Source organism: Heptranchias perlo (genome assembly GCF_035084215.1).
Source record: "Heptranchias perlo isolate sHepPer1 chromosome 15 unlocalized genomic scaffold, sHepPer1.hap1 SUPER_15_unloc_1, whole genome shotgun sequence".
NCBI lineage: Eukaryota > Metazoa > Chordata > Chondrichthyes > Hexanchiformes > Hexanchidae > Heptranchias > Heptranchias perlo.
The window spans coordinates 1,319,836-1,327,196 of record NW_027138214.1 but is presented as its reverse complement, the minus strand read 5'-3'; positions in this window follow the sequence as shown (position 1 = coordinate 1,327,196).

The following is a 7,361-nucleotide window of genomic DNA, read 5'->3' as shown; positions in this document are numbered from 1 at the left end:
TAAGAAAGAGATGGCAGACTGGGAGGGAGAGAGAGCTGAGAGGACAGATTGGGGGGGAGAGAGAGGGAGGGCTGATTGGGGGAAAGAGAGAGAGTGCAGACTGGAGGGTAGTGAGAGAGAGAGAGGGGGCAGACTGGGCAGGAGAGAGAGAGAGGGCAGACTGTGGGGGAGAGTGAGAGAGTGTGAGAGAGAGAGAGTGCAGACTAGGGGAGGAGAGAGAGAGGGCAGACCTTGGGGGGAGAGAGGGAGAGGGCAGTCTGGGGGTGGGGGTGAACGAGAGAGAGGGCAAACTGGAGTAGAGAAAGAGAGAGAGAAAGAGGGCAGACTCAGGGGTGAGAGAGAGAGATGGCAGATTGGGGGGAAAGAGAAAGGGCAGACGGGGCAAGAGAGAGAGACGGCAGACTAGGGGGAGAGATAGAGAGGGCAGACTGGTGTTGGGAGAGACAGAGGGCAGACTGTGGGGGACAGAGAGAGAGAGAGAGAGGGCAGACTGGGGTGGAGGAAAAGAGAGGACAGACTGGGGCGGAGAGAGAGAGAGGGCAGGCTGTGGGGGAGAGAGAAAGGGAGAGGGCAGACTGGGAGGGAGAGAGAGGGAGAGAGGGCACACTGGGAGGAGAGAGAGAGGGAGAGAGGGCAGACTGGGAGGAGAGAGAGAGGGAGAGTGCAGACTTGGGGGGAGAGAGAGTGAGAGGGCAGACTATGGGGGAGAGAGAGTGAGAGAGAGTACAGACTTGGAGGACATGATGTGGAGATGCCGGTGATGGACTGGGGTTGACAATTGTAAACAATTTTACAACACCAAGTTATAGTCCAGCAATTTTATTTTAAATTCACAAGCTTTCGGAGATTTTCTCCTTCCTCAGGCAAATGTTTCTTACAATTGTCTATCCCCAGTCTGCCATCTCTCTCTCCCTCTTTCCCTCTCTCCCGCCAGTCTGCCCTCTCACACACTCCCCCCTCCAGTCTGCAATCTCTCTCACCCTTACTCCCCCCCCCCCCCCGCCAGTCTGCTCTCTCTCTCTCCGCCCCCCCTCAGTCTGTCCTCTAGCTCTCTCTCCCCCAGTCTGCCTTCTCTCTCTCCTCCAAGTCTAACAATTTTACAACACCAAGTTATAGTCCAGCAATTTTATTTTAAATTCACAAGCTTTCGGAGATTTTCTCCTTCCTCAGGCAAATGTTTTCTCCTTCCTCAGGCAAAACATTTGCCTGAGGAAGGAGAAAATCTCCGAAAGCTTGTGAATTTAAAATAAAATTGCTGGACTATAACTTGGTGTTGTAAAATTGTTTACAATTGTCAACCCCAGTCCATCACCGGCATCTCCACATCAAGACTGGGGATAGAGAGAGAGGGCAGACGGTGGATGAGAGAGACAGAGAGAGAGAGAGGGCAGACTGTGGGGGTGAGAGAGTGAGATAGAGGGCAGACTGTGGGGGGAGAGAGAGTGAGATAGAGGGCAGACTGTGGGGGAGAGAGAGTGAGATAGAGGGCAGACTGTGGGGGAGAGAGAGTGAGATAGAGGGCAGACTATGGGGGAGAGAGAGTGAGATAGAGGGCAGACTGTGGGGGAGAGAGAGTGAGATAGAGGGCAGACTGTGGGGGAGAGAGAGTGAGATAGAGGGCAGACTGTGGGGGACAGAGAGTGAGATAGAGGGCAGACTGTGGGGGAGAGAGAGGGAGATAGAGGGCAGACTGTGGGGGAGAGAGAGTGAGATAGAGGGCAGACTGTGGGGGAGAGAGAGTGAGATAGAGGGCAGACTATGGGGGAGAGAGAGGGAGATAGAGGGCAGACTGTGGGGGAGAGAGAGTGAGATAGAGGGCAGACTGTGGGGGAGAGAGAGTGAGAGAGAGGGCAGACTGTGGGGGAGAGAGAGTGAGATAGAGGGCAGACTGTGGGTGAGAGAGAGTGAGATAGAGGGCAGACTGTGGGGGAGAGAGAGTGAGATAGAGGGCAGACTGTGGGGGAGAGAGAGTGAGATAGAGGGCAGACTGTGGGGGAGAGAGAGTGAGATAGAGGGCAGACTGTGGGGGAGAGAGAGTGAGATAGAGGGCAGACTGTGGGGGAGAGAGAGTGAGATAGAGGGCAGACTGTGGGGGAGAGAGAGTGAGATAGAGGGCAGACTGTGGGGGAGAGAGAGTGAGATAGAGGGCAGACTGTGGGGGAGAGAGAGTGAGATAGAGGGCAGACTGTGGGTGAGAGAGAGGGAGATAGAGGGCAGACTGTGGGGGAGAGAGAGTGAGATAGAGGGCAGACTGTGGGGGAGAGAGAGTGAGATAGAGGGCAGACTTTGGGGGAGAGAGAGTGAGATAGAGGGCAGACTGTGGGGGACAGAGAGTGAGATAGAGGGCAGACTGTGGGGGAGAGAGAGTGAGATAGAGGGCAGACTGTGGGGGAGAGAGAGTGAGATAGAGGGCAGACTGTGGGGGAGAGAGAGTGAGATAGAGGGCAGACTGTGGGGGAGAGAGAGTGAGATAGAGGGCAGACTGTGGGGGAGAGAGAGTGAGATAGAGGGCAGACTGTGGGGGAGAGAGAGTGAGATAGAGGGCAGACTGTGGGGGAGAGAGAGGGAGATAGAAGGCAGACTGTGGGGGAGAGAGAGTGAGATAGAGGGCAGACTGTGGGGGAGAGAGAGTGAGAGAGGGCAGACTGTGGGGGAGAGAGAGAGAGATAGAGGGCAGACTGTGGGGGACAGAGAGAGAGAGAGGGCAGACTGTGGGGGAGAGAGAGTGAGAGAGAGGGCAGACTGTGGGGGAGAGAGAGAGAGATAGAGGGCAGACGGTGGGTGAGAGAGTGAGATAGAGGGCAGACTGTGGGGGAGAGAGAGTGAGATTGAGGACAGACTGTGGGGGTGAGAGAGAGTGAGATAGAGGGCAGACTGTGGGGGAGAGAGAGTGAGATAGAGGGCAGACTGTGGGGGAGAGAGGGAGATAGAGGGCAGACTGTGGGGTGAGAGAGAGAGTGAGATAGAGGGCAGACTGTGGGGGAGAGAGAGAGGGAGATAGAGGGCAGACTGTGGGGGAGAGAGAGAGTGAGATAGAGGGCAGACTGTGGGGGAGAGAGAGTGAGATAGAGGGCAGACTGTGGGGGAGAGAGGGAGATAGAGGGCAGACTGTGGGGTGAGAGAGAGAGTGAGATAGAGGGCAGACTGTGGGGGAGAGAGAGGGAGATAGAGGGCAGACTGTGGGGGAGAGAGAGGGAGATAGAGGGCAGACTGTGGGGGAGAGAGAGTGAGATAGAGGGCAGACTGTGGGTGAGAGAGAGTGAGATAGAGGGCAGACTGTGGGGGAGAGAGAGGGAGATAGAGGGCAGACTGTGGGGGAGAGAGAGGGAGATAGAGGGCAGACTGTGGGGGAGAGAGAGTGAGATAGAGGGCAGACTGTGGGTGAGAGAGAGTGAGATAGAGGGCAGACTGTGGGGGAGAGAGAGTGAGATAGAGGGCAGACTGTGGGTGAGAGAGTGAGATAGAGGGCAGACTGTGGGGGTGAGAGAGGGAGATAGAGGGCAGACTGTGGGGGTGAGAGAGGGAGATAGAGGGCAGACTGTGGGGGAGAGAGAGGGAGATAGAGGGCAGACTGTGGGGGAGAGAGAGTGAGATAGAGGGCAGACTGTGGGGGAGAGAGAGTGAGATAGAGGGCAGACTGTGGGGGAGAGAGGGAGATAGAGGGCAGACTGTGGGGTGAGAGAGAGAGTGAGATAGAGGGCAGACTGTGGGGGAGAGAGAGGGAGATAGAGGGCAGACTGTGGGGGAGAGAGAGGGAGATAGAGGGCAGACTGTGGGGGAGAGAGAGTGAGATAGAGGGCAGACTGTGGGTGAGAGAGAGTGAGATAGAGGGCAGACTGTGGGGGAGAGAGAGGGAGATAGAGGGCAGACTGTGGGGGAGAGAGAGTGAGATAGAGGGCAGACTGTGGGTGAGAGAGTGAGATAGAGGGCAGACTGTGGGGGTGAGAGAGGGAGATAGAGGGCAGACTGTGGGGGTGAGAGAGGTTGATAGAGGGCAGACTGTGGGGGAGAGAGAGGGAGATAGAGGGCAGACTGTGGGGGAGAGAGAGTGAGATAGAGGGCAGACTGTGGGGGAGAGAGAGAGAGATAGAGGGCAGACTGTGGGAGAGAGAGAGGGAGATAGAGGGCAGGCTGTGGGGGAGAGAGAGAGAGATAGAGGGCAGACTGTGGGGGAGAGAGAGGGAGATAGAGGGCAGACTGTGGGGGAGAGAGAGGGAGATAGAGGGCAGACTGTGGGGGAGAGAGAGGGAGATAGAGGGCAGACTGTGGGGGAGAGAGAGGGAGATAGAGGGCAGACTGTGGGGGTGAGAGAGGGAGATAGAGGGCAGACTGTGGGGGTGAGAGAGGGAGATAGAGGGCAGACTGTGGGGGAGAGAGAGGGAGATAGAGGGCAGACTGTGGGGGAGAGAGAGAGTGAGATAGAGGGCAGACTGTGGGGGACAGAGAGTGAGATAGAGGGCAGACTGTGGGGGAGAGAGAGAGAGATAGAGGGCAGACTGTGGGGGAGAGAGAGGGAGATAGAGGGCAGACTGTGGGGGAGAGAGAGTGAGATAGAGGGCAGACTGTGGGGGAGAGAGAGGGAGATAGAGGGCAGACTGTGGGGGAGAGAGAGGGAGATAGAGGGCAGACTGTGGGGGAGAGAGAGTGAGATAGAGGGCAGACTGTGGGGGAGAGAGAGGGAGATAGAGGGCAGACTGTGGGGGAGAGAGAGAGAGATAGAGGGCAGAATGTGGGGGAGAGAGAGGGAGATAGAGGGCAGACTGTGGGGGAGAGAGAGAGAGAGATAGAGGGCAGACTGTGGGGGAGAGAGAGGGAGATGGAGGGCAGTCTGTGGGGGAGAGAGAGGGAGATAGAGGGCAGACTGTGGGGGTGAGAGTGAGATAGAGGGCAGACTGTGGGGGAGAGAGAGTGAGATAGAGGGCAGACTGTGGGGGAGAGAGAGGGAGATAGAGGGCAGACTGTGGGTGAGAGAGAGGGAGATAGAGGGCAGACTGTGGGTGAGAGAGAGTGAGATAGAGGGCAGACTGTGGGGGAGAGAGAGTGAGATAGAGGGCAGACTGTGGGGGAGAGAGAGGGAGATAGAGGGCAGACTGTGGGTGAGAGAGAGTGAGATAGAGGGCAGACTGTGGGGGAGAGAGAGTGAGATAGAGGGCAGACTGTGGGGGAGAGAGAGTTGAGATAGAGGGCAGACTGTGGGGGAGAGAGAGTGAGATAGAGGGCAGACTGTGGGGGAGAGAGAGTGAGATAGAGGGCAGACTGTGGGGGAGAGAGAGTGAGATAGAGGGCAGACTGTGGGGGACAGAGAGTGAGATAGAGGGCAGACTGTGGGGGACAGAGAGTGAGATAGAGGGCAGACTGTGGGGGACAGAGAGTGAGATAGAGGGCAGACTGTGGGGGACAGAGAGTGAGATAGAGGGCAGACTGTGGGGGAGAGAGAGTGAGATAGAGGGCAGACTGTGGGGGAGAGAGAGAGAGATAGAGGGCAGACTGTGGGGGAGAGAGAGGGAGATAGAGGGCAGACTGTGGGGGAGAGAGAGTGAGATAGAGGGCAGACTGTGGGGGACAGAGAGTGAGATAGAGGGCAGACTGTGGGGGAGAGAGAGGGAGATAGAGGGCAGACTGTGGGGGAGAGGGTGAGATAGAGGGCAGACTGTGGGGGACAGAGAGTGAGATAGAGGGCAGACTGTGGGGGAGAGAGAGTGAGATAGAGGGCAGACTGTGGGGGAGAGAGAGTGAGATAGAGGGCAGACTGTGGGGGAGAGAGAGTGAGATAGAGGGCAGACTGTGGGGGAGAGAGAGTGAGATAGAGGGCAGACTGTGGGGGAGAGAGAGTGAGATAGAGGGCAGACTGTGGGGGTGAGAGAGGGAGATAGAGGGCAGACTGTGGGGGAGAGAGAGTGAGATAGAGGGCAGACTGTGGGGGACAGAGAGTGAGATAGAGGGCAGACTGTGGGGGAGAGAGAGTGAGATAGAGGGCAGACTGTGGGGGAGAGAGAGAGATAGAGGGCAGACTGTGGGTGAGAGAGAGTGAGATAGAGGGCAGACTGTGGGGGAGAGAGAGAGAGATAGAGGGCAGACTGTGGGGGACAGAGAGTGAGATAGAGGGCAGACTGTGGGGGAGAGAGAGTGAGATAGAGGGCAGACTGTGGGGGAGAGAGAGAGAGATAGAGGGCAGACTGTGGGGGAGAGAGAGTGAGATAGAGGGCAGACTGTGGGGGTGAGAGAGGGAGATAGAGGGCAGACTGTGGGGGAGAGAGAGTGAGATAGAGGGCAGACTGTGGGGGACAGAGAGTGAGATAGAGGGCAGACTGTGGGGGAGAGAGAGTGAGATAGAGGGCAGACTGTGGGGGAGAGAGAGAGATAGAGGGCAGACTGTGGGTGAGAGAGAGTGAGATAGAGGGCAGACTGTGGGGGAGAGAGAGAGAGATAGAGGGCAGACTGTGGGGGACAGAGAGTGAGATAGAGGGCAGACTGTGGGGGAGAGAGAGTGAGATAGAGGGCAGACTGTGGGGGAGAGAGAGAGAGATAGAGGGCAGACTGTGGGGGAGAGAGAGTGAGATAGAGGGCAGACTGTGGGGGAGAGAGAGTGAGATAGAGGGCAGACTGTGGGGGAGAGAGAGTGAGATAGAGGGCAGACTGTGGGGGAGAGAGAGGGAGATAGAGGGCAGACTGTGGGGGACAGAGAGAGAGAGATCGAGGGCAGATTGTGGGGGAGAGAGTGAGATAGAGGGCAGACTGTGGGGGACAGAGAGTGAGATAGAGGACAGACTGTGGGGGACAGAGAGTGAGATAGAGGGCAGACTATGGGGGACAGAGAGTGAGATAGAGGGCAGACTGTGGGGGAGAGAGAGTGAGATAGAGGGCAGACTGTGGGGGAGAGAGAGTGAGATAGAGGGCAGACTGTGGGTGAGAGAGAGTGAGATCGAGGGCAGACTGTGGGGGACAGAGAGTGAGATAGAGGGCAGACTGTGGGGGAGAGAGAGGGAGATAGAGGGCAGACTGTGGGGGAGAGAGAGTGAGATCGAGGGCAGACTGTGGGGGACAGAGAGTGAGATAGAGGGCAGACTGTGGGTGAGAGAGAGTGAGATAGAGGGCAGACTGTGGGTGAGAGAGAGTGAGATAGAGGGCAGACTGTGGGGGAGAGAGAGTGAGATAGAGGGCAGACTGTGGGTGAGAGAGAGGGAGATAGAGGGCAGACTGTGGGGGAGAGAGAGGGAGATAGAGGGCAGACTGTGGGTGAGAGAGAGTGAGATAGAGGGCAGACTGTGGGTGAGAGAGAGTGAGATAGAGGGCAGACTGTGGGGGAGAGAGAGTGAGATAGAGGGCAGACTGTGGGGGAGAGAGAGTGAGATAGAGGGCAG